At 41.4% G+C, this 27,906-nt stretch overlaps 1 protein-coding gene across 1 annotated transcript in view; it reads left to right on the forward strand.

Moving 5' to 3' along the window:
* The window catches only part of VSNL1 (visinin like 1), an 86,638-nt gene that overhangs the window by 55,224 nt on the left and 3,508 nt on the right, over positions 1–27,906 (forward strand).

Here is a 27,906-nt window from a genome sequence, read left to right on the forward strand (position 1 = left end):
TGCGTAAATCTGCAATGTGTAAACAACAAAGAGTTAGAGCTTGGGGAATGAGGCACTGTAGACTACAAATTGATATTTTTAATTATCTTTAAGTCAAAGGAGTCCCTAACAAGGCCTGTGTATCAAAATAACTGCTTTCCAGACTGTAAGAGTCAGCCAGGGCTAGAGGTGGAAATAGACTGAAATTAATTTTCAGGAGATTATTAGCACCTTTGTGGATAGCAGTCAGACCTGTGAGTCAAAATCCAGTTCATTGTCCACTAGATTATTGCTTATTTAGTAACCTGCCATTGAGCTTCTGCAGATATGCAAGGGCTGGGATTAATTTTACCAACTGAAAGCTAGTTGGTAATTTAGACTGCACTAGAGTCAGTGGAAAGAAAGACATTTCCATTTACTTTGTCTGCCTTATACAAAACCGCTTTTGTTTCTTTAATAGCTAACGTACTGAAGGAGAGTTCTCAAAGGAATTAATCTGATCTTAAACATTTGGTTTTGGAAGAAATTAATGATACTATGAAAATTATGTTCTCCATTCTTTATAAAGGGATTCTCAAGTTTCACAGTTGTCTTTTAGATTTGGACAATTTAGATGCCTAAGATGTATTGCATGCTACACGTGCAAAGTATTAAGCCTTAAACTGAATGATGAGCATGGGCATAACTCTCCCGCATGCTACACACCAGCAAAGCAGAAGATACTTAAGCACCTGTAGAAAGGGACAATGCTTGTTATTGACTGGGGTTCTTCTCAAGTGTATTTGTTTCAGTTTGAAGACCGTTCTAGCTGATGGTACCATAGAATTAGGACTGTTGTAATCCACACGTTTCTGTGAGCATATGGACCTGTCAAATACAGATTAAAACAGGTATTTTATTTTTTTTTTTTTTTTAGCAAAGATTGAGTGCTAAGCAGTTGGCTTTAGATTGATTCTCATGGACACTTAGATCAATGCTTTTAAAAATAAGTTTTAACCAAAAAAATTGAAATAATATGAAATGCCAGTTCTATAAAGGCAGCAAAAGTTTTGCAGTTGGCTTTCATGAATCTATTATTTCACCCAGTAAATGAAATGGAGTGTGGTCTGTTTTACTGGTAATCATATGATGGATAAATGCTAGAGTAATCAATACATAAAACCAATCATAATTAGATATTGACTCTTGCTTTTTTGACCTCAGTCTCTTTATTATATGGGTTGTGTCAGGCTGGTTGGCTTTGTATTCGAGAATGTATTTTGTTTGGAAAGAATTTTTCTAATCTAATATTGCCACTTACTCTGCTTCCAGCTGGTTTATAAACATCCGCTTTAAGCAGGCAAGAGCTTTCCACTTTTGTAACCGCGAGAATTTCCATTATTGCATTTACATGTGTCTCAGCCGCTGCTAAGCAACTGGGCTAAGTTACCTGCCAAAGCTCTTATTTAAATCCCAGGTCTGTAAAAAGGATGGATAGAAATATAGATATGTAATACACTTAAAATAGCAAGTGGGTAATGTGGTTTTGGAAATACGTAGAAATGTGGAGGTATAAGAGGAATATAATTCCATTCTAGAAACATGTAAATAAGAGTAATATAATGCATTAGAGAAAATTTAGTCAATCAGTGGTTATATTTAGGTGATTTGTTCTTGAAAATAAACTGTTGTCAGATTGGTTTTGCTTTGCCAAATCTTACCATGAATTGTTAGGTCTAGATAATAGGAAGCAAGGAGTAAGGAGAACATCAAGAAGAAAATTTGAATGCGTATAGTGTTCCTAAATAGACCAGCTGTATAGTGGCTTTGCTTCTTCTTTTAAAGACAGATTTATTTGTATTTGGAAAATAAATGAGTAATTCTCAAGTGCTTTTCAAAGACTTGATTGACTTTCTTTTCTATTAGTGGTTTTGGTTTCATGCTTTTGGCTTGACCGGGTTGGATTATTTCTAAGAAATGGTTTGGATGTTAGAAATGCTGTTGCAATTAATAGCATTAGCATTTAAGTGTATAAGAGTGCATGATGAGTGGTGTACCACCACAAGGCACGGAGATAGTCTTTACCCTGCAGACCATATAGTCTGCATTTAAGGAGGAGCTGGTAGATGGGGAGAAACGGGCCATGAGAATAAATGTGAATAGTGAAACAATACCAAAAATCCTGGAAGTCACAGCCCAAATGACAGCTGACCATTGTCAACCCTTAGGTAGCCAAAGACATTTTGAATGGGCTGAAATACCTGCAGTGGGCATGCACTGGAAGAATGGGGTAATGCTGCTTGCTCCAAAACTGTAGGTAGTTACAGGCAATGTCACTGCTTGAAGTGAACAGCTGTTCTACATTTATGCCTTGGTACAGTGAAGAGAAGTACCATGAAGGCTGCAGGTTGAAGTGACAGGACAGGTAAATGAATTTTGCAGCAGTGTTGGCTGCAACAGTGGGAAGATAGATTTTTGTAGAATGAGCAAGTTCAAACTCTTTGGACAGAGAAAATAGCAGATTTTTGCCATGTACAACAGAAGCAGAATTTTTTATTCTCCTCTGAAGTTTGTTCATGTTTTTCCCTTCTTTTGAAGGTAATTTATAATTCTTTAAGGCATTCCCTGCTTTGTAACCAATTTACAAGCCAAGTAACCCGTTTATCTGTCATTATTAAATCATTTAAGAGGAGATGCCTACAAAATGGTTACTATTTCTTGCACTTCAAGACACAGTCTGGTGAGAATGTAACGTCATAAAATATCATTTTAAACACGCAGTTTATGCAATCAATTCCTAATGCTTTCTTTAATTTCCCTGGTTGGCTTGGAAATGATGTGTATGCTTGTCATCCCTTAACACAAAAGTCATGAGAAACGAAACATTTTCACATGTTTACTGTTTTGCTAACAAAACTATTGAAATGAGGCCACAAAACTGTTGTGACATTTGGGGCAAAAATACTTAGGCTGTGAAAAACAATGAAACGAAATACTACACAGAAAAATGATACACATTTATTGCTGTGGAAAACGAGTAGAACAACTGAATTTGTGCTGTAGCTTAAAAGATTTAGGACTATTTTATCTTTATGGAATAAAATTGCACTGTATTTTTTAGAAAGAAAAATTGGCAAGTGACATGGAAAAAGTGACATACAAGAAAACAGATTAAATCAATGGTTCAGACTAATTGAATGTAGAATTTTTTTCTTCAGCACTTGGGAACCTATGTCCAGTTTAGCTGTATTTCCCCTGTCAGCATCGCTTGTATGAAGTCTGCAATTTAAGCATGGGCATTTATATATTTACAATCTGCTGGGGAAGAGTCAACACCATGTATTCCTTCCCTACCTCTCAGAGGTCTCTGAAGGGGTAGTTGGGTATGTATATGAAGATAACCTGGTTGATACTGTTTACTTGACTTTCCAGAGTATTTGACAAAGCCCTTCACCAAATGAGATATTAGTGTCTCCTAGATTTTTTCAAGTTACAGGAAAGAGATGAGCTCTTCCCCAGGATCACCCAGAACAAGGATCTCATTTACTTTCTCTGATTTGACCCTATGTGAAACCTGTCACTCTCAGCTGAATACAGAGGACCTTCGGGAAACAAGTCCCCCTTGGATAACCCCGCCCTTTGGAACTGCTTCCTTTAATATCCATGCTGGGGCTTTAACTGGGTTTTCTGGATTCCTGTGTCTGACAATGCTTTATTGTTTTTGTTAAATGTAATACGCTAATGCTGTTTTAAAGGGCACTGTATTCTCAGCCTTAACTGTCTTTTCTTCTGGGACATATTAAAGCTGTGGGGAGAAGCAATGGTTATCTCATTTGAAAATCTTACTGCTGTTCTCAGAGCAGTAATTGATATCTCACAGAGTATGGCTACCTTTTTCTTTTCTCATGTGTATTATGATTCATAAAGGGGGATCTTATTACCTCTTGAATAGCAGTGCCTGAAGGTGCCAACCTGAAGTGCTTAGAATAAAGAGATTGTGTCATTGGCACCAGTGGAGAGAAGCCATGGGAAGAAAAATAAACCTCTAAATAATTTGATTGCTTCTCATGCCAGCACTTTCATTAAAGCTCTCACCTGGGCTCATGTGTTTTAACTTAACTGAAAGAATTTGAGCTAATGTACCCAGGGAGAAGTTGAAATGGAAGATAAGACTAAAAATAAATGGCATCATGGATCACAAATAAAAGACTTGTAAGTAAAACAAAAACAAAGCAGCCAAAAAAGATGTGTAGATGTGGTGCTTAGAGACATAGTTTAGTCATGGTGTTCAGTTTACAGTTGGACTCCATGATCTTAAGGGTCTTTTCCAACCTAAATGATTTTATGATTCTATAAAAAATACATATGGATGACATTGGTGAAGGCAACTCCATTGTTCTTTTCAGTAGCCCTGTTGAGAATGGAGGAAATGTGTCCCTGAATTAACTAACCAAGAGAATGAACCCCTTAATCCCACTGATTCTGGATCATCTGCTCCCATCTGATCATTCTGTCCCATCAGCAGGGACTTGTGTTTGCCAGTGATTGTGCTGGCAGCTGCGCTCGCAGTGACCCCGGCTGTGATTCCCTGGGGGACAGGGATTATGTTATCACTCCTGAACCAGCAGCTTTTGAAGCTTGGACTTTAGGGCATATCCAGCAAAGGAGGGTAGTCTTTATTCCTGTCCTTTTCAAACCATCACCCAAAAGTGTCCTTGCAAATTGCTGTGTTGAAGGTGTAAGAAACAGTGCTGGAAGCTGGCTCTTTCACTTACAGGTAAAATAGGGGCAGTCTGCTGCTAAAACAGCCTACAGATAAAATAGGGCCATTCTGCTGCTAAAATAGCCTACTGGTAAAATAGTAACAGTATACTAATACAGTGACAAGTCAGAGTCAGATGGACAGTTCTGGTAATGGATAGATAGAAGGAAAAAAAGAGTCCAAAAGCTGTGATGGTTTCAGTCGTCTGTTAAAACAATATTTAATTCCTCTGGAGAACCACCCATCACTAAATTAAGAAGAAATAAATCAGTGACTGGTCTTGTGAGGCAATTTTCAAACTCATTAAGGACATACCTTCCTCTCATTGTCTTCCTCTTTAAAGGACATCTTCCTTTTGTATATAAAAGCACTTTTGGAGAAAGAAGGCTTACTGATGCCAGTAAGCCATCTGATGTTGTGCAACCAAGAACGTGTGGTTTTTATTTTCCCCTCTATTGCTAACGGAGGGCTCAACATGTGATTTGTGTAATCAATAGACTGTGAGCAGTGCCTGTTCTGCATGGCAAGCCTTAGTTTTTACAAGTCAAGGTCCTATTTATTAGAGCGTGTTTGCTTGGGTTTGATCTCGTTTTCTCTGTGCCAACATAAGAGAAGATCATACTTTATCTACCTTTGCCAAGGAAGAGGGACCTGGGATAGATGATGTGGTGCAATGTCTTAAGCTTCCCTATGTTACAGTCTGGCTTCAGAAGTGAAATCCATGTGCAAATGAGCTACATGAAGGAGACAAAGCACTTCCCAAGCAAGAGCTGTTAATTGCTTGTGAGTGGCATGATTTGGAAAAAGGAGCATCAACAGTCTGCATAGAAGTGCTACTGGGGGCAGTTTCTGCACATGGCATGTGCACAAGAGATCCTGGGTGTAGCAGCCTAATATAAATGTTAAAGAAACAACTGACCTAACTAGACAGATTCAACAGGAAACGAGTTTTCTTTTTTTTCTTCACACAAGGTGTCTGTCCAGGTGCCTGCTCAATGTGTCAAGCAAGCTGAAACACTTGTACATATTTTCAGGGAAGAGCTGATTCTCTGATGAGAAATGTCCAGGAGGGGGAGTTAGGTTAAGTCCTGCTCTCAGGAAACATTGCACCCCATGACCTGGGCTGAAGACATTTGTGTCCCTCAGTTCTTGATTCCCAGAATGGAGAACCCTTCCTGGAGCAGGGCACCAAGTCAAATTCAGCCTTTCCACAAAAGTAATGTTTCTGCCTCCTTTATAGCTCCCAGCGTAGTGCCTCAGAGTATTCTGGGGTTTAAGGGGTAATCTTACCTCTGCTTGAGAGTATTTAAACTAATTTTTCCAAACTCCCATTAAGGTCCCCTTGACATTTGGCTGTCAAATCTGTCTGGACAATATTTGCTGTCTCTTCTCTTAAGGAAATAAAGATGATGTGATTGAGTTGTGTGCATGTTTGCATCTGTCTTTCTAATTTCCCCTAATGAGTTTTGAATCTATGTCCATGATTCATACAGTTTGGTCAGAGGGACAGAAGTCTCAAGAGAAAAAAAAAAAAATCCTACAAGTTTTATATAACAAATGTCCACATGAGGTCCTAATACCCTTACAAAGACACCAACATGGACTGAAGCAGTCTTAGATATTAGAGGATTCACATGGGCACTTGATAGCAAGATACAGTGATGAGTCTGCTGCTCAAGAGGTTATCTGTCTCCCATTTAACAAGTTTAATAGCTTGTTCAATATTGTACTTAATAATGAAACTCAATTATTGAAGAGCTCAATAAAGTATTTTATATTAACCAGTTAAGATTACAAAGCTTATGGAAGCAATCGAATTCTTGTTTCTCTCCCATTCTTTTAATAATTTAAAATAAGATAAAATGTATTACATTATTTTTATCTTATCATTCTGAATTCAAATTTATTGCTTAAAACCTAGTAGATTGTAATTAACAGCCTTGCATACAGATCTTGATAAATCTCCCTGTCTATTATAAGTATATAAATCAGGGCTTCAGGTATGCACTACAGACTATTTTCATGGCTTTTTAGTTGTCATACATCCCTTAGCACTCCAGTGATGTGATGTGGTGATTGTGTGTGGAAGAGGACACAAAATTATTCATTCATAATGGTAGTAGTCCTTTTAGTAACTGAATTTGCTCAAATGCCCCGCATTTTAGAAGCATTATTTTACTGACATTTATCTGGGGTTCATGCCTGATTTTCAAGGAATGGGCAGTTCAGTGCCTCACACAATATCATGTGTGTTCATTCTTCCAGTCATGAATCAACAGATGAAATCTTGTGACCCCTCGCAAGTGTCCTCCATCAGTGGTATTTTGAGCAGCATGACCCAGTTCACTACCTGATGAACTGTATATCTTGCATTATTTATAAAAGCAATATGGCAAGGGCTTAAATAGAAATAATATTTGACAGGACTATCATATGATCATTAGAAACCATGAGCTTGCTAAATGAGTTTTGATTGCATGATAGCTGAGTTTAATAGGTGCTTCGCTGCAGCACATCTGTCCTTTAGTAGAGACTAATCCCTATCCCTTGCACTGCCAGACATCAAGTCTGATAGTCCCCATGTAAACTCAAGTGTTTGAAAGGTTTCTCCAAAGGAGACTGACCCATTTTCTGCATCATTTGTCCGTCACTGTCATGTCATAAATGTACTTCCCTCTATGTAAAACTACCCAAATGATCTTTTCTCAGGTTGGATCATTAAAATAATCTTCTTTCTTTGTAATCTGGGATGATCAGTTTTGAATGAGGTTTTGGGGGTAGGGCTTTTTATTTGCCTGCTGTTATCAGCTAGCGGTGATTGTATTGAAATTAAAAGTCTCTAGAGCTAAGCTGTTAATGCCATAAATGATTGATTTATTATCACTCCTTGGAAATGAATTTGTCATGGAGGGGAGCTCAAGTGATGAGAAATCTCTCTGCTGCAGACCAAAGGGGACAGGTTCTCAGTTAAAAAAATAAGCAATAAATAAGAATCTTAAGTGTGGCTGTTGCAGTTGGTAGGCTGGTAATTGCAGGGAGCACTCAAGAGGCTGGGGCTCTGTATGTGACTTGGCAAGTCTCTCACAGGCAGGGGAACGAGCAGGAGGGTCCTGCAGATGTGCTTAGCGCTGGGTGTTGAGGGCGATGTCACAGTTGCTTGCAAGGGGCAGGTGCCAGTGAGGGTGATGTACTAAAGGGTGATGCCCCTCTCTGTGCCCTTGTCCTTATAGGCGGCTGAAACATGAGGGAGGAATGATGCCAGGTCTCGGTACAGCTGGGAGAACTGCTCTCGGTGGGACCGCTGAAGTTGCTCCAAGTGGTCACACAGGAGCAGAGTTCCCAGCTGCTCCCTGTGGGAAGGGGTTCCTCCCTCCCTGTTCCCTCAGCGTTCCTGTTGGCTGTGCAGGACAGTGTAATATCCTTTTAGCATCCAAAATTCCTTTAACAAAGGCTGTTGTTTCAGATCAGGATGGGCTGAGGATGTTTGAGGAAGATAAATCCATTTCAGTAAAAACCCTTCCAGCATGGAAGAGCTCTTGACTACAAAGGTTCCCTCTGCTCAGAGCCTGGATACCCTGGGGACCATGGTTTGCAGAATGAGCTGTATAATCGAGGTATACATCAGCAGCACAGCTCAGAACTGGGCTGCCAATTGTAGCACCTTTCAAAATGAAGAGCTTTTAAAATGCAAAGTGCAAGAAATTGCAGTACAGGAGGCTCTAGATTACAGTACGGGTGAAGAAGTAGTTTCACTTCATGCTGAAAAAGCCTTTGGGATACAATCCCATTTCATCCAACCTGTTTGCAAATTAATTATGCTAAACAGGTTCTTGTAATTACATTGCTGGAAGGAAGAGCAGCAGAACACGTACATTCCATGAGAGAAAGCAAAGATTTCCACTGCCGATTATGGAGCTAAATTCAACAGAGTCAGCTGTAGCATCGTGGGGCAGAATGTGATTATTTTAAATGAAGTGTAGAGAAACTCCTGAATCCCTCATTTTTGTTTTCATCAATGTCCTGCAGCGCTCGGTTGTATCACACTGGGCATGACATTTTCCAAAGTATTAAGACTTTCCGTTATGCAGCTTTTGTAACACAACAGCCTGTATGTAGCAAGTTAAAGCACTTGGTTCTTGCTTGGGAAGGATGGAGGATGCTGTTTGACCCACACCATAGTGGAGGCCTGTACAGTGTGTGGAAGTTTCTTCTTCCTCGAGGTTTCTGAGAAAGCCAAGCAAAAAATGTCAGGTACCCCGTGTGTAGTATACACCACCCCCATCTAGTGGTTGCCTTGTATCCTATTGGATAGCTGGCTGGAAAGTACTGGGCAGAATTATCCTGGAAACTGGGAAAAGCCTCAGCTGGGGCTGTTCTACCTCAGCACGTTTCTGTATCATTTATTAATTTAGATAGGGACAGTATTCAAGGAAAACTACAATTCTGTTGTTAATTCTGTCCCTGTGTAACAGCTGGAGAGGCCATTTGAAGGGAGTACAGAATCTGCACAATCCTAAAATGCAGTGTGGAAGAGCATTGGTTTTTATGAGAAATCCCAAAAGGTGAAATACTTGGAATGTGATTCTTGCATGTCACTTGCACACTTCCAAAAGCAAGTGGAGGAGTTTTAAAAGGAAAATACTTTAAAAAATCCATAAGCATGACTCCCTTTTTAGCATGTTTCTTATGCTGAGCAGGTAGAACACCACTAGTCATTGAGAGGAAGAAGGACTTAAACCCATCTTTGTTAAGCTATTATGTTTATGCACATATTTGATTTGTCATTTTTGCAAATATCTTCAGATAATTGGACTCCTACAAGTAAAACTGTTGTGCTTTATGTAATAGCATCGAGTGGATTGCTCAAGGCAGAATCCAAAATAGCCATCCAAAACGTTCATAAAATTCTTGAAGAGTCATTCTGGTTACGAAATACTGTGTCCAACTCACTCACTTAACCTGTGCCGCCTTGGAGTCCAAGCTACATTAGCCACCTCCAGCAACCACCTCTTGATAGGAGTTTTCAGCCTACCTATTCCAAGCATCCAAGACAGACAAGTCTTCTGTTGCAGGCGATTGGTTTTCTTCAGTCATTGTTAAGGGAACCTTGATAAGTAGCTTAGATGGAATACCCAGGTGTGGGACAGATAAGGTGAGGTAAATCTCTTAATAAAAAACTAAAGGCACAGCTGTTAGAGAAGAAGAAGAAATCACTGTTTGATCTTATGAATCAAAGTTGAATCTTTAAAATTAGCCCTTTTTTTTTTTTTTGTTCAGTGTAGAAATCAGAGCTCCCTGCTCTGATCAGCAATTGGAAGGGTCTGTCTTGCAAGCTGTAAAATCACCTTTTCTTTCATTTCCTGATATGAATGTTAGATATTTCACACTGGCTTTGGAAATTCAGGCCTTTCTTTTATTGTAAAGAAAAGGTTTTGAAAAGTCAGCAGTAATGAGCTCTTTCTTATTCACCATTTCTGGGCAGACCCTTTGTTCTGATTATGTGAATTACAACTTCAGGCTCTCCCCACACCTTACTCTGCAGTTGGTACATTGCCATGGCTCTTCAGAGGGACACTGGGTTGAGGGACAGCACAAATTAGAGAGACATGGCCACATGGGCTGGTCCTGCACTCAGTGGTGTCTGCTCTGACCCACTTCAGAGACAGTAGTGGGGCCAACAGTGCACATAATAAACTTTGCTGGACCAGGATGTGAAAAACAGGGAGCTCTCTGTGGGGAAGGACCCATGCTAAGGTCTGTGTTGTCATGCTCTGAGCTTGCTCCTTCTTCCCGCTCCGTCTCTCTTTTGTGACCTTGGTCTGCTCTTCCTTTCCTCCCTCCTTCCATGACTCCATGTCTCCATGTGTCTGCACTCTCATCTGCTGGCCCTGTGCTGCTTGTGTTGAACACATCAGGGAGAAGCCCTGGGCCAATGTGAACTGGTGCAGCATGAGCACTTCAGTGGACTCACCAGCTGGGGAGCTGGCCCTTGATACAGGTTCAAGGCAGCAGAGTTTCCACAGCTCTCTTTGAACTGTTTTTTGCTTTCTTTATCCTCTGTTCCCTCACAAAGATTTATTACCCTTGAGATATCTGAAGTTGACACTAATAGAAAATGAAGCTTTCAGTAAGGGGGTAGAGATCCTCGCTCAATGCCCAGTCAGTCCTTGACCTTCCTGCCTAGACTTTTAACAGCATTACAGTTCCGCTGATATGCTTCATTGTGGAGGTATCACTAGCAATTAAACCAGGACCACCATCTCATTCTGACAGCTGTCAGATACTAATGACCAGAGTTTGCTACAACCAGAGCTGGATTAAAACTGGTGACCTACATGTGAAAGACTTTGTATCTCATTGCCTCAAGCTATTCCCTCCTATCTTTCTTTGAAATATAATGCTGTTTTCTGGCTTGCTCTTATTGGTCATGTTTGCTGGTGTCTGCCTGCTTTATTCAGTGAAATGTCTGGGGATCAATATTCCATGTTCCTCTTTGTCATATCACACACACACTGTTTTCACCCATCCCAATTTTCGTTCACTCTAACTGACCTTAAAGAGATCTAGAAACTGAATAACCGGAGAGTAAGAAGATCAGAGCTTTTTACATCTAGGTCACTACTAATAATCCAGTGGTGATCATTAGAGCATGTTTAGCAGCTGATGTAAATTCTTTCAAGCCCCTTCTTTGTGGACACAAAATAAAATTTGTGCCTTTGTTTTATTGGCCCTTTGGGTGTCTTTAGTGGGTCTTTGGCTAATTAATAGCAAATCTGCACTTAAGGCATCTATTCAGCATTTGATCCCAGTTCAGTAAGCTTCTTGTTGACTGCAGTTGTTTCTATAAGATGAGAACCAAATGAAGATGCAGTGTTGGAAAATTAAGATGTTCCAGCAGGCTGTCAACACGGTTTTGACCCTGCCTTGCTATGTGCTTCCATTCTGGTTGGTGTGGGGGTCCTACAAAAAGCCTGCAGCTGCTGCATGTTTCCAGAGAACACTGAATATGAAGAAAAAAGGTTCTAGGCAGAGATCCAAAGCAGGGATGTTGCCAGGATTCAGTCTGTATTTTAATCCACTAGCATACAAATTTTCCAGACAGACTGGTTCAGCAATTCAGATGTTCCCACCCCAGCTCCTGGACAAAGAAAGTGAGACACATGACACATACACGTGTAAGAGGGAGCTCTGTATGCTGCAGAGCTACTGCCAGATACAAAATACCATGAAGGAACCGAAAAATGCTTTGAATTCTGTCATGCATGCTTTTGGAAGGAGAGTGATGTTATTAGCAGTGAGATTGTCTCCTGAAATGGAAATACATAATTCAGTTTGTGGTTCAGTTAGTTCTATTAAAACTTTGTCTTTATTTCTGCTGTCAAAATACATTTAGAACAAAACCTTCAAGTCAAAGGCAGGAAAGATTAAATTGTTCTTATCTTTTTTTCAAGTTAAACTGGAAAGAGATGTTGGTGGAAGCAGGTTCTGGAGGCAGAGCAGTGCCGGAGTCTGTCTGTATCTGCTCCGCAGGCAGTGGGAGGACAAACCTACAGATCTCAGTGCAAGCTAAGGAATGTGGGAGAATCTTTATTCCAATGTCATAAATGTTTCCAGTGAAAACGGTCACTACTTCAGGGCCCCAAAGCTCTGCCAATTCCCTGAAGTTTACTTGGATGCAGCAGAGCTTTTAGCAGCCCAGAATGTTAAGCTACACAGGGGCAGTATGAAACTGCCCCCCCCCCCCCCCCCCCGTGGAAGCTCCTACTAGGTCCTTCATGCTTCAAACTCTCCCTCAGCTTTGGACAGTCTTTTAAGTAAAGCTGAAAACTTGGCTTTAAAAAGTGCAATGTAAAGCAGTGAACTGTGTGAATGGTTTGGACTTGTTTGGGAGCATAACAGACATAAAAGCCTCATCTTAGTTCACTGGTTGGCCTTGGCATTTGTTTCTAATGCCTAAAACCAAACCCAAGCTTTCCATGGAGAATTTGGAAGAAGATCAGATTCACAGTCCAAGGTATTTAGAAACCAAGATCTCACCTGCTTTACGTGGAAACTGTGATTCCTGGGCTTTATGGAACAGCCTGAAATTTGTCTGCCCTCTCAGCAGTACACTGCTTGCTCTCATGGCTCAAGAGCTGTAGATGATTCAGGCTTGCTAATTCTTGCCAACATCTAAAATTCAAAATATGCTGTTTCTCATAGTTGTGTCTGGACTTCTTGGTAGTCTTCCTAGGGACAGGTACGTGCTTCCACACCATGAATAGCTGGTCGGCACTTCCTGTTATCTGTATGTTGTATAACTAACATCTATATGTCAGTGTAACTAATTTGCACTGAAACAAGGAGCTTTGCACCTTCTGGTGTCAGCCCTGGGTGTGTTGTACATGCGCAGACTGACTCTGCAGTGCATGGGCAGCCACTCTGGTGCTCCTGGTACATGTCAGACTTGCTGTGCTTCACTGGGGACTCAGTCTGCAAACATGGGGTAGTCCTTTATCTGGGAATTTTGAGTTTTCCTACAGGCTACTTAAAGCAAATATTCCACCCTGTTTTCCACCAGAAATTCCCAGCAGATGGACCCAAATCATAATAATGTGATAGGTTGTGTATAAAAGTGGTAGAGTTGGTAGGTGGCTTACATATGTACAATCTCGCAAGCGCGTTTGTTTTGTTGGCTTGCTCTGCTGGTACTTTGGTGTCCATCTGTATGGGCAGGTTGTGTTATTAGACTGATGCTAGCAAAACACTTTGGGATCACTCAGGTTTCTGTAGGTGTGAAAACAGCTCTTTTTAAAGTTGAAAACCTGCTATTAACCACGTCTGACAAATTGGTATAGCTAGCTAAAATCAACACATTGTTACCTCTCCTGAGGCAACCCGAGCATTGATATCTGTCAGAGGAAAAACACAAGAGTTTGCTGTGACTAAGAAATGTACATTGCCCTCTTGTGGAAACACAACTCCGCTGCAGCAATAGAAATATCCAAAGATACTTTTTAGTTGAAAAGTCAACATATTCAGCCATTCTGTAAAGACAGCACAGATCAGTCGTTGCCTTAGACTGACATCTCAGAGAGTGTGCTCACAGGACAACAGTACCAAATTTTTCCTATTTATGTACACAGGATAGAGAATAAACAGCTTTTTTCCCTTGGCTCTGCAGTCACTCTGGATTTTAGTCACTTCATCAGCATGCTGGACTGGATTGTCATTGTATCACTGTGACAGCTTCACTTGTGTTTCAGCTTCATGACAGGTCTCAAACGCATGATACTGTGACCTCAAATTTGCATTGCATTCAAGCTTCAGTGCCATACTATTTCTTTTTCTCCCTGACATTTCATGAGGAAATAGCAATTTATATTTCAACTGAGAATTAAAATCTTATTTTTCATTTAGCCTGTAGTCATGCACTCCTTTATAACCCAAGAAATCACAAAGTACTCACCTGGAATAGGATTCAGGTCATGCCTGCTGTTGGGATATATAACCCGTCTTGGAATAGATCACCCCATAATGATGCAGCATCTCTTTCCATTGATGAAGAAGAACGAGCAATGAGCTTTGAACTGGTGTTTGTCAGGCTGACTGTTGTACTAAATATGACAGATCATTTAAACACCTTGGCTCACAAAAAAACCCCAGTTTTTCAGCAGTGTTATTAGAATAAAGATAAGTATATTCACAGATATGTAGGTACAGTGGGACTGATTAGGTATCAGGACTGTCCATGGCTGAGAGGCAGTCAGGAATCTAGTGAATAAAGAAGCCATACCTAAACATTTTTCTGGGGTGTAGCTGTAAGAAGTATTGATGCTGACAGCCAGTAGAAATGATTAAATTTAAGACCTTCTTTCTCTGCCAGGAGGGCTTTGTTTAGATGGTTTTCTCCATGAATAACCTGGGCAGCTGTGAAAACTCTACCCTTTTCTGTGCTTGCTTTGAGTATACACTCACTTTTACTCAAATGAAGAGAGCCTCCAACACAGGGAGTCTCCAACTGTCAGACTTCTATGAAAATGCCATTGAGCTCTGGGAGCTCCCTAAGAGTTGATGGTCTGCTTATACTCTACGATGAGAGAGTGAGCTGACAGAGGTGCAGACTTGCTGACAGTTCTGTAAGAAAGGAAGAACAGGGCTACCTCAGAATGCAGTTTCTGATTGACCTTCACAGACTCTGGTGCTTTTGGAATTCTTTCATACTCAGACAACCCAAAATACTGCTGCTAAGTGCTAATGGTGTTTGCTTTAGTGAGTCCTTAAAGTGCCCAGTTTGAGAGATCCGGTGCTGTGCTTTAGGATTTTGCCTTCTTCCTCATGAGCTGCCTCTGCCCAGGGTCATAGCAGGTGATGCTGCTAGATCTGCACTGGCAGCTGGACTGGATGTCCTCTGTGCTCCATCCCAACTGCAGAAATGTCAGTGTTGTGTTTCCTAGTTAGACCCTAGACGCCAGTCTGGAAGAGAAGCTTCTCCATATTTTGGCTAAAAAGCACTGGCGCCCATTAGCTTGGTAGGCTGTTACTGTTCTTTAGACATGTCCTGTCTAAGGCATAGTTCAAGTTTCTTCTCTGCTATTATTTAACAAAGACTATATACTATTCTCCTGTGTTTCTTGTTCAGTAAGTATTTTTACATCCACAGAGACTGAATTCTCTGGCTAGTTTGTTGCCGTCTTTGCCTGGGCAGTATTATAGAATCATAGAATAGTTAGGGTTGGAAAGGACCTCAAGATCATCTAGTTCCAACCCCCCTGCCATGAGCAGGGACACCTCACACTAAACCATCCCACCCAAGGCTTCATCCAACCTGGCCTTGAACACTGCCAGGGATGGAGCACTCACAACCTCCCTGGGCAACCCATTCCAGTGCCTCACCACCCTAACAGGGTATAACTTTAGGTATTCGGCTGTCACCAAGGAAAGATGCAAAAAATTTCAAGACTTTTTTACAAGGAAATCTGGTGCTGACCTTAGTTATGGAGATGCTGCCACCTCTCCATAAAGATCTCACACTATGAGACACTATGAGAAGTGGGGGATACCCAATTTTTATAAGTGCATGATCTCTTGTCATGGTTTAAACCCAACCACAAACCTCGTTCGCTCACTCCCCCCCTTCTTGCCCTCCCCCTGCTCCTGGAGGGACGGAGAGGAGAATTGAAAAGAATGCAACTCCCACGGGTTGAGATAAGAACAGCCCAGTAACTAAGGTATAACACAAATCACTGCTGCTACCACCAATAATAATAATGATAAAGGAAATAACAAGAGGAAAGAATACAACACCTCAGCACCAGCCAACCAATAACTCGCCTCACTCCCCCCGGCCGAGCACCAACCGATACCTCCTCCAACCCTGCAGTCCCAGCCCTTCCAGGTCACTCCCCGTTACATCCTGGGCATGACGTGCTGTGGTATGGAATACCGCTTTGGTCAGTTTGGGTCAGGTGTCCTGTCTCTGCTTCCTCCCAGCCTCCCCTCCTCCCTGGCAGAGCATGAGGCTCAGAGAGTCCTTGGCCAGACCAAACATTCGAGCAGCAACTGAAAACATCGGCGTTATCAGCACTGTTCCCAGGCCAAAAGATCAAAGCACAGCACTGTACTAGCTCCTAAGAAGGAGAAAAATGACTGCTGCTGCTCAACCCAGGACATCTCTAAAACAGAAAAATGCCAACTCTGTCATACAATTTTAAGTAAGAGGCTAAATATTATGTATTATATATTATGTATCATATATGGAGTCTCTGTGAAACTAGTTGCATTCTAGAGACAGCTGCCTTTAGAGAGCAGTTGTAAATTGAGTATCTCTTGCACATGATTTATGAAGTGTTTAGAGGCTTGAAAATCCTTTGACCATCATAAAGTCAGGAGTGTGTTGCAAAATTAATGCAATAGGAGAACAAATTCAGAAAATCCCCCATGCTGGAGAAGATTGTTTACCTGCTGCTTCAGTGATAATAGCAACCGACTGAGAAAATGCTTTCTTGTTGTATTCTCATCTTTCTGTAACCTTAGTTTTGATTTGTTTGAGAATTTAACATCTTACTAGAATTAGGTCATTATTTTTCATCCTCAATTGCATCTGGTATGAAATGTAAGTCTATCAAATAAATGTGAAATATATGTCATTACTGTTTCACTAGGAAGAACTTGTCTCTAAAGAGCACTATATGCAGTCAACTCATAGAGGAGATATGAAAGAACTTGGGGATGTCAGTATCTCCCAGCTATAAACTCTGAAAGGACGTTTGGGAACTGGCATCACCAAGAACAGTGTTCCTGGGAGGCTCACTCTTAGCAAGCATAAACCAGCATCCTTCTGGAAAGCTGTTGGTAGCATAATAGTTTTGGTCATGATTACATAGTTTATTGTTCAACCATTAATGTCTATAGGGCTTTTTTTTCATCGTCATTGACTCTGGGGTAGAGGAATATTAGAAAGGATGCAATCTGCTGCTCTTATAACAAGAGCAAACTTACCTGAAAGGAGGTGTCCTCCTTTCAATTCTCACCCCAATACTGAACTCTTTTTTTGCCATTATTGTTATTATTATTTACTATTATTGTATCATTGCGTGCTTGCTAAGGGCTGAGTAGCTGTTATTCATGAAAGCCTACAACTTGATTTATTTAACATGTTTACCAGAATACTTGGGGGAAAAAGACAAATCTATTACTCATATTAATTACTCAGTGTGGAAAAGCAACAGTTGCTCCCTAATGTGAGCTAGTTACCATAATTATATTGCTGGGCAGTTGGGATTGCATCAGTCTGCATTTTGGAGTGTATTTTTGAGGTAATGTTTATTAATGGGAAATGCTGATTTTGGTACATCAATCTAGTTATGCTTTGCTATGTCTTTAAATAGATCTTGTATTTTGCTCCCTGCAGGTGGATTTAGTTGGGCTTTCAGGTTTTTAGAGATTTTTTCTAGCTGGGGAGAAGAATTAAAATAGATCTGATATTGAAATGAAATTGCGTTCTCTACAATAAAGACACCAGTTTTACATTGGTCACACTCAGAATTTTGTGTCGAACTGAAGTGGTAAGGATATCTTCAGTTGGTCTGGGGCACAGAGGGTGACTTAATCCAAAGGAGAATGTGTAGCTGCACTAAGCTTGTGTGATAAATAAAGCAGCAAGGAGCGCTTTTTATTGTCTTCTTTTCAGCTGACTCCTAATCAAGTTATTGAAACTTCACTTGTTATAATGGTGTCAAACAGTGCATGCAGTGAGATGATAGCCTGGCTTTGGAAGAATTGCATAGATAGTAGCTTTCTTTTAAGCATGCATCTTTTGTTAGTATAACTTTGTTCACCCTTTTAGATAAAAATCATTTATCGTTTTTAATTAAAGGTAGCTTGTTCTCTGCAGTTTTTAGAATTGATTTTGTACTATCCCTTTGTATGGTCCTAATGCATTCTAGTGTTAAGTTGTTCATAGACTGAGTACATGAATAATTCTAAGATCTTAAAGGAACCAAGTGGCAGGTAAGCTCTTAGCCAGTTGATTTATCTGTAATAGAAGAGGCTGTTCTACCCATTATAGCTTTTACCTGCAGTGGTGGTTTTCTCATAGCAGAAAAGGAGCTGAAATTCGAAGGTACCATATGCTGAAGGCTCTAAGTCACTTCAGCAGGCAAATGCAGGAGAGAAGGCAACTCTGCTTCTCACTTGCAAAGCTTTAAATCAACAAGCAGCATGTTCCAATTTTTTACTAATAGGTTTATAGATTTCTCTAAAATGAACCCTTGAGCTCTCATGTCTGGTATCTGGAAGAGTGAATAAAACCACAAAAATCCACTGCAAGATGATAATACAAAGTTACAGTATTAAGGGGACAGAATCTGTGGGTAATTTTCCCCCTTCAAACGTCTGGTTTACTTATGATAATCTCATACAAGTCTGCATCCCCCACAAGTTGGTTGGAATAGGAGGGATGAAATGCAGGAGAAGCACTACTACATGTGGGATGATACTGTCTTCTTTAGGTGGCCAGTTGTCTAAAAAGAAGACACCTTTGGGAACTATCTAGTACTGATTATTGCAGTATCCACATTTTGTCTGCATTGGCTCATGAGCACAGTCAGTACTAGCATAGCAGCAGCATGTCTAGGGAGATGCCATGTCTGTGAAAGCAGCGATCCATATGGCCCACAGGGAGTATTTCTACATCTCTTTCTACAGATGGCAAAGAACATAACTGATGGGGAAAAGATGATTTATATACCATGAGGATTTTCCCTTCTTGCACCATTTTAGACAAAGAACAAGAGTGTAATGCTCCTTTACATCCTTGCATTCATCCTTCTAAAGTCTTGTTCAAGATCCCTTCCGCTTAGGGGGTTTGATCTGTGAAGCTAATGAGGAGGAGACAGTGTTGCTGAGAGCCGTCTTTGCATATCTGTGGTTTATTCTAGACATGCCCATACATCTTAATTCCCAGAAGGTGACACAATGAGTTGTGTCATTCCTTTCTGCTTTCCCACTCTTGGGAAGATCCATTGGAATCAAGTCACAAAGAAAAGTCTTGAGGCTCCTTTGCAGGGACTTTACCTCTTTTCTCTTTATTTCTCTTGTATGTTGAGCTTTAGGTTTTACCTAAGAAGTGCTGCTCAACCAGCATTCCTAGATATCGTGACTATCAGTAACAACAATAATAATACTTCTCTTCACATGGAACTACAATGTGCACAACAGTTCACATAAATAAAACTGGGTTTTTTTTAAACTTCCGTGAGCTCAAGAGTGTTTTCCTCCAAGACATTTTTCCTAAGCAAGAACTGATTTAGTCCATATCAATGCGTATAGATGTGCTGTCCTTTGCACCAGAATGATGATGTTTCAAAGGTTTTATTTACAATTGGGTTTGTAGATCTTGGCATTGATCTTTGAAAGAACTTACGGCATAAGAGAAAGTGTAGATATAGGAGAAAATACATTATCTTGCAAAGCTAGAATCTTTAAACTGCACTGTATTAAAAGAGTACTTTTTTATTATCTATTCATCATAAGAGCAGAACTGGCAGGGTTACAGAAGATGGATCTTCAAAGCAGGGCTGTACGTTTCAGAAGGATACCTGAAAACCTGCCTGCTCACAGCTTCATTGCAAAGGAAAAGCTTTAAGAGGCCTTCCAGCAGATGCATAGGGGCCCATTTCCAATTTCAAATTATTAGAAAATTCACTTTAGTACAGTTCCTCTGTGAGTAGTTGAATTGCTTTCAAACTCAGTACTGAAAATAAAAGTCAACAGGACTTTTGCCAAGGGAAAAAAGAACGATACGAAGTCAATGCCCTCCTGCCCCTTGGCTATGATGCTATCTGCTACTGCTGCCACTAGTGCCGTCCTTCCTGCCTCTCACCTCTAACTTTAGGGTCCTTTCCATTCCTTTAACTCTTCCCCATTTTGTCCTGCATGGAAACCTTATTCTTCTGTTACCAGCTCCAACCAGACAAGACCATGGGAGTTCAGGAAGAGGTGTTGCGTGGTCTCCAAGCAGGGATGTCAGGATTTACCCAGCTGGGTTCCCATGTGCCGTATGTCATTAATTCTGCCTGGCCCATAGGCGTTGTTGAACGTTTTGAATACAACACAAGAAATAACCACTGCCTGCCCACTGCCTGTGGTTGGCTGGGCCCAAAGGGATGAAGTGCACAGCGCTGCACGCTGACTGACATAGGGACTGTAGCAGTCATACAGTTACTTATACTGTTGAATGTGTTCCTACTGGGACCAGGCTGCGTGGAAGTGCTGTCTGTAGTTCCCATTTCTAGCCTGTGATGACAGGGAGCAGGAAGGAACTCCAGTTTGGAGGGCAGCCCTTCACATTTTCTGTCCTTGAGCACTTGGTGATTTTCCAAGCACTTTATTTTTCTCTCAAGGTGCTTGTGGTACCATACAGCTTTCCTCTTTTCTACTCCTTTGGTCTTTCTGGACTTCAGGTTGTAGTGTCCTTCTTTGGATGGAAAGGTTTATGGACTGCTGTATTACCACAGGTTTTATGAACTGGAAAAGATACCTGAGTCCACCAGCTCCTAGCTCAGTGAGCTGTGCTTAAGGGAATTGATAGTTCTCCCCAGAAGTTAAAGCTAGTTGTTAGTAATTCCTGAATTAGCAGGTTTTGCACTCAATATCAAGAAAAGGGATTGTGTAGTTTAGCAGTCGCTGGGATCTTGAGGTTCAGATTCTCAGTTCTCTGACACTCCCTGCTTATAGCCATTTTCCTTCTCTTTCTGCAGTTTCCTTTCTGCAGTACTGAGCTTCAACAACTCCATATGTATAGGAATTTTAGGAGGACATATTACATAAGTATATGAGACAGTCAGATATTTCAGGCACGAGCATTTTTTCTGCAGCTCCATCTGTGTATTCATAAGATGGTTGTCTCAGACTTTAGTGGCTTGTGTTTCAAATCCCTTTCTGGCTGGAAATAGCACTTCCTGATGCTTCTATAGCCCTGTTCTTTTGTGAAATTTGTACTAAGGACTTCACAGCACAGCAGGCGCAGCATTCAGGTTAATGCTCTGAGCATTTGGAGCCAAAACTCACTGGGAAAATAACACGTTTTTCAGAGATGAAAAGGAGTCAGGTGATCAGTACTGGGGTGGGGGGAGAGGGGAAGAGAGGGAGAAGGAATGTCTCAGATCAGTGTATTCTCCATCTGGTACATTCCCGGATTCCTAAAGAGATAACATGATGTCAAGAAAAGGGATGTTGTAATTAGGTTGGGACATAGCTACAGCACAGCAGGATCCTGACATTACCATAGCCCTGTGCTGTCGCTGACCTTGGGGTAGTGGAAGACTGTGCCAAACTTAAATAAAGAGTTCCAGTGCTGCTGCTCAGTTAAGGAAGATCAAAGGGAAATAACATGTAATCAACAGTCATCGTGGCATTCAGCACTGGCAATACTAATTGTTTTGACAATACATTCTGAATTTAGATTTTTTTTTTTTGTTAGCACTTTTGTTAGTAATAGCTGATGTGCTGGTGTATTGACCTATAGCACTGCGGCAGCTCAATTAAGTGTCTTATTGTCCAAATCTAATCAGAGAAAAGCTGGGATTGAAAATCGATTCATTTCCTGGTAGTTAATGACTAATGCCCCACAAATGTGAATATAGAGGTTAACTTCTCAGTTTGAAAGGGGTTTTTTAGAGGTAGACCCTGCCAGATGGATGCTTGAGAAGCAGCAGCATGGCTTCTCTTTTCCCATCCATCTTCCTCCAACCTCTTGTGGATCTTACTTTATCATAGCCTATACTGTGTGCTTATTCTCTGGTCTCTTAACCTGTGTCTCACATAATTGCAGGGAACTGGTATTGGTAATTCAAGGTTAGCTCCTAAATTCTCAAGTATTTCTTCTCCATATCCCTGAAATGAGCTTTCCTGCAGTGGCTAAAAATGTCTGCAAGATTGGGTGACTTGGTCCTTAATTAACGTAAGAGCGAGGCACGGTCCTTGGAGGACTGGGTAGGAAACAGATTCTTCTCTGATCCCACTTCAGCCTGTACAAGTTGTGATTTTTTTCCTGTGAAGAGGGAAAATTACATTTCTTGGCTCTTGTGTTTCTTCTTTATGTGAAGAACTGGCAGCTGCATATGAGCCTCCCTGTGTGTCTGTGCATGCATACATGTTCACAGCATGAAAGATGCTAAGCAGAGACATAAGCAGTAAACATCCATGAATTTGTCAGTTCTCCCCAGTCCTTGCTGCTTGTATGACTCCCACTGCAGCAGTATTCGAAAGAGTCACAGTTCGCTGTTGTATTTAACCTCACAGAGCACTTCTGGGGTGGGGACATCTCACAGATTTACACATGGAGAACTGAGGCCTGGATCTAAATAGACATTGAGACTCTGGTCTTTGATGGTCCTCAAGATTATCCTTTCCAAAGGCTCAGCCCTGTGGCTCAGGGGCTGCTAAAACCTACATACCCATGGCTGTGGATGGACCCTCCAGCAAGCTGGAGGCAGTTTTCCCATGTGGAATAGTTCTACCTTACACTGCAGATGTGCTTAAGAGTGCAGCTATACCAGACACAGCATCTGTGCAGACAAAGGACTGGGGAGCTTTTACTGTGAAAATAGGTCTGGGACAGTCTATACATTTGTTAGGGTTTTTTTTTCTCATGTTGCTGTATCATTCCTGCTCTGCAACTGATGCTTTATCCCTGATGTCTTTTTTTTATTCACCTTGCTGCAGAAAATATCATGTTGTTTTCTGCTTTGCAGCAATGAATTTTGCCAGTGTTGAAAGGCTTAGGTCTGTATCCTGTCAGCCTGAAGCCCAGATTTGTGTGTATCAATCCACTGTAATCCCATGGAGTAACCTTCTCCCTGATACTCAGCAAAACATAATCCAACTCATTTTTTTGGCTGACTAGAGAGAATTTGATTCCTCTGAAGGCATCTGGCTGGTAAAAGCCATGCAGACACCTGCGGTACTGGCTTGTGGCATCGCATGCTTTGCTTCTGCATTTTGCCTGTGGGTCAGCCCAGTGGACCTTTTGTCTGTGTAAAGCACAATAAAAGGGCTATAGTTGAGCAAGAAAATGGCCTTTCTCCCAGATACTGAGCTCAGGACTCACATGTTTTGGGGGTGAGTGCTTTGGTATGTGTATGACAAACTGAAAAGAGGTAGCCCCTCAAAGGCTGAGTGGGAGAAGACAGAAAACTGATAATGCTTTGCTCCCAGTAGAGGCAGCTGTAGGAGGAACACAAAATGAATCTGCCTTCTGGAGCCGTGTAACTATATTAACATGCGACAGAAAAAAATACATTGATGCCATTGCTTTGTTGCATATTCCATCAGCATCAGCCCTACACATTGACAGGCTAAATATCATTGCTTTGATAATCTTCCTTTTACATTGCAGGAATACACTGAGCTTGGACTTCAAAAGGTGTGCACTCTGACACAGTAGTACCATTTTTATCCATTTATTTGTCCTTTGGAAGGCAGAGGAAATACAGCTCGCTAACCATGAACAGAGTATGCTTGCTTTTTCCAGTTTCATCTGCAAAGTAAAAATAGCTTACAAAAACATGTTTAAGCTAACCAGCTTGGTGATACACACAAAATGTTGTTGGGCAAGGCTTTCAGCTTAGAAACATATTCCACAGAACCCTGCTGCTGTTCCAGGCAGTTTTACATGCATCATTGCCCCACAAGACCCAACCAACCTGCCCATTTTCCTCTGGCTGTATGTGTGGTGAAGCAGAGATTGGGGATCCCCATCATTCTCATTAGTGCAGCACTTGCTTCAGCTTATACGTAGATTTATGACATCAGTGCTGTAGCTGGGGGTGAGTTATTGCAGGAGCTTTTAGACCTATCATAGAATCACAGAATACATAGGGTTGGAAAAGACCTTAAGATTATCTAGTTGAACCCCCCTGCCATAGGCAAGGACATATCCTAGGATGTCTCTATGTAATGGAGGAATAATGCAGAGGGGACAGGAACAGAGGATAAGGAGAAGGTTGAGAAGAGGGTCCCCATTGGTACCACAACTTTGAATATCATGTCTGGATCTGTTACAGCATCCCATCTCTAGTGCAGTGCAGAAACATCATCCAATTCCATACCCTGAAATTTAAGTAAAGAAATTAAATCCTTGTAACCCTCACTTCATTTCCAATGCATACAGACAAGACAACACAGACTTTTCAAAGGCATATGATGTGCCTTTTCTGTGCTGATCTGCTGCTACTCTGTGGCTGAGGGCTGGGAACAAGACAGGAACATCTGTATCTCTGGGATACAAATCTCTTAACTTTCAATTAAGTTGTTAATGGAAGCATGCAGAGCTGCTGAAATTACTTCTGCTTCTGTGAAGCTTCTTGGGTGCTCATTCATTGCCTATAATGTCTCTACAGTAAACTTCTGCCTCCGAAAGCTCTGAGGCTGAAATCCTCAGTGCTTATCTAAATGTATCTAAATGCTTTTAATTTAAAGAGCTGCTGGGGATAGGAACCACAGAAGGACTTCAGCAGAGTAAGGTGTGCTTAACTGCCTCTGGAAACAGGATCTCCAAAGTTTAGAGGGAAGATTTGTGTGAGAAAAGGCCTTGGAAATCCACAGCCAAAACGTGCACACCTTAGTGATGGAAGACCTGGCTATGGAGGCAACTGCTCAGAGCCCTTCGTTGCCTGTGTCCCTTTGTGGGTTTTGCCTTGGTTGCCTAAAGGCCCTTGGGGGTCTGGACTTGAGTAAGAACATTTGGATGTGTTTCGGTTCCTTAAAGATCTCATCCAATGCCCAGTAACTCAGGGAAAACCTTTGGCAGAACTAGAAAGTGGCAAGGAAAGGCTTTCAGATTTATGATCATAGGCCCCATTCAAAACCCATTGTAGTAACTGAGTCATTTCATTGGCCCATACTGCTGATAGTATACATTCTGCTCAGAATCATAGCAGTTAAGATGCAGATGAAGTGAGAATTGTGAAAATTACCTGAGTTAGAGCAGATTTTTTAATCGGATACAGAAGCGCTGTACCACCTCCTGCTCACCCACACCCCGTTCTGCAGGCCAGCTCCTGCCTCGGTGCTGAGAGCTCTGACATTAGGTGAGTGGCTGAGTTGTCACCTGGGCATGCACAGGCAGCGTGTACAGCTCTTTGTACACCAGTTCTGGCTTTCTCCATTTTATAGCAGAATTTCCCTTTTAATAGGAATGCATCTCAAAACATGATAGAACATTGCAGGAAAACCAAAGCACCACTCACCCCACTCCACCCTACCAATGAAGGAGATAGATACCCTTCTTTTTTTAACCTCCCACATCACTGGGGAATTTGGAGAAATACACTGCTTTTGGTTGGGTTTTTTTTTTTCTTTCCATATGCTAAAGCTTGAGCCACATGCTTTATATGCTTTATGCATATTCTTTAGTATATGCTTTATGCTTTTTCAGTAACTCGTTGAAATACTCGATCTGAATAGAGCTGGTCACAGTGTTGTCTGTGAGCATTGTCACTTCAAAGATGCTAAAGCATCTGTAGCCAAGCAGATACATATTCCTACGTATTTGATCAGTTTCCCCAAGACTTAAGTTACGTACAATTTGCAGATGCTGTTCTCTAGATACTTCTACTCCAGGACCCTAGAAAAGCCCCCATATACCACAAGGGTGTCCAGAAACACTCTAGGAGCTAAGAATCTGCAAGACAATCTTCTCCACTATGTAGGAGCAGAATAAGGGATTTTTTTTTTTCTCTCCCTTTTTTTTTTTCCTAATTGATAGGTGTCTGTAGAGATAACACTTTCTTCACATGCCAGCATGTTCATCTAACTGGTCAGGAAGGGCACAGTCCAAGCAAGAGATGAAACTAGAGAAGCAGAAACAAAGGAATAATCAGTGTTTGGTCACCCATGGAATTTACTGCTGTAAAAAAAAACAGGCAGGTATCGTTTGTCTTGGGTTTTGGATGAAAAGGGAAAAGCAGGAGAAAATGCTGGTGTGTAGAGTGCAGTTTTCAGTGGTACCATTGCAGCAGAAGGGAACTAATTACTCTCTTAAGTAGATTGATCACCTGGACAAGGGTTTGAAAGGGAAGGCTGAAAGCGCTGGCCTGCACAGTGGCTGTAGACTCTGAAAATGCTCCCTGTGTTCTTTACTTGTTTCTGAGGCATTCACTGAGCTCACGCCAGAGTGCCATCCTCCCTCCTTATATTCCCCCTGCCAAGTACGGGTGTTTCTCTTCTAAAGATCCCTGTCTCCCACTGCTGCTTGGCTCAGAGTAGTCTTAAAGTCTGTGTCTTTACACTTAGCTAAGGGCTCCCACGGAGGCTTTGACAGAAGGCTGAGGTTGTCACCAGAAGAACCATTCAGCAAGGTCTGGTAGCTGCAGTCGCTGCAGGCCTGAGCTGTGTCAGGGAATCCATATCTCTTCGTGTGTGTTTACGAGTCCAGTCATGCTTACAAAAAAAAAGATTAAAGGTCAAAAATCAGAAAGTACAGAAAGAGCTGGAACAGAACCTTGAGGTATTTAAGGCTCCATCAGTTTGGATTATCAGAACATAACAGGGGCTGGGTTGAGCACAACCCCGTAAGTTACATTTAAGGAGCAGACAATATCAAATGCCTCTTTCAGCTATCGGAGAAGGGGCATAGAAACTGTGGGTGGACTCCGATCCATACAAAGTCAACTGAGAAAATCACAACTTTAACAGCAATGCTAACCTGGACAAACCATCACTGGAATGGGTACACGCCAGATGCCTCCACACCATGTTCACATATCTTCCTGAAAACATACTTGGGAATCGAGATGGACCTTTTCTGGGATAACACTGCGATTTGCAACCCTTTAGGGTTAGTTTACAACAGGACAATATTCTGAATGGATGGAGGGGGGCAAAGTTTAACCCTCCTCTCTTTTGCGGGTAAGAGGAAGATCTTACAATGACTGTAATGCCACTGAGCCAGAGAAGTGATTGTGTCGTACCTCTTCCACAATGCAAAGGTTATCCAGAACGGTGTCTGAAAAAACTGGTATCAGAGAAAGCAGTTTTGAAGAAAATTTTCAGGTTAGGACCCCTTTGGCAATGCCATGACCCACATGGCCACATAGTAGAAGCAGCTGGCTGCATGTGAAGTTTTGCATTTTTAGGGCAAGACACAGTATCCAAATGGTCACTTGGCCTCCTCAAAGGAAAAGCAGCAAAGGCTTGCCATGTTCTACAGCTGTGTTCTCAATGAGTAGCACCCATTTCTATATATGGTGTGAGATCCCCAAGAGCCCCCATGAAATTTGAATGTGCTACTCAAGAGCTTTCCCAGCTGACCACAGCAACCACCAGCCTGCAGTGAAAGCTCTGGATGGGGAAATGGGAAACTGAAAATTGCAGATCCGCTTCCTCAGCTGCTACTGAAGTTTCCTCCAAACTTACATTACTAAATGCAATACTTACTAAGAATCGGAGTTTCAAAGAGCACAAAATGATTCCAGGAAAACGGTTCCAAGGAAATTATCCCAGATTGGGATAATTCAGGTTTGTATTTATTTTAGGAGCATGAAAACCTCCACAAGGTTGTGCTGGGAATATAGAAACAAACATTATTTGTGTACAGTCCCTGCACTGCAGTGGGACTTCAGTGCCAGTTTGAAACTTCCGTTACTAAGAGGTATGTTTTCTTGCATCTGGTCCACAGAAAGAACAACTACTGTCTCTAATGT

The sequence above is a fragment of the Lathamus discolor genome, chromosome 5 (assembly GCF_037157495.1).
Source record: "Lathamus discolor isolate bLatDis1 chromosome 5, bLatDis1.hap1, whole genome shotgun sequence".
Lineage (NCBI taxonomy): Eukaryota > Metazoa > Chordata > Aves > Psittaciformes > Psittacidae > Lathamus > Lathamus discolor.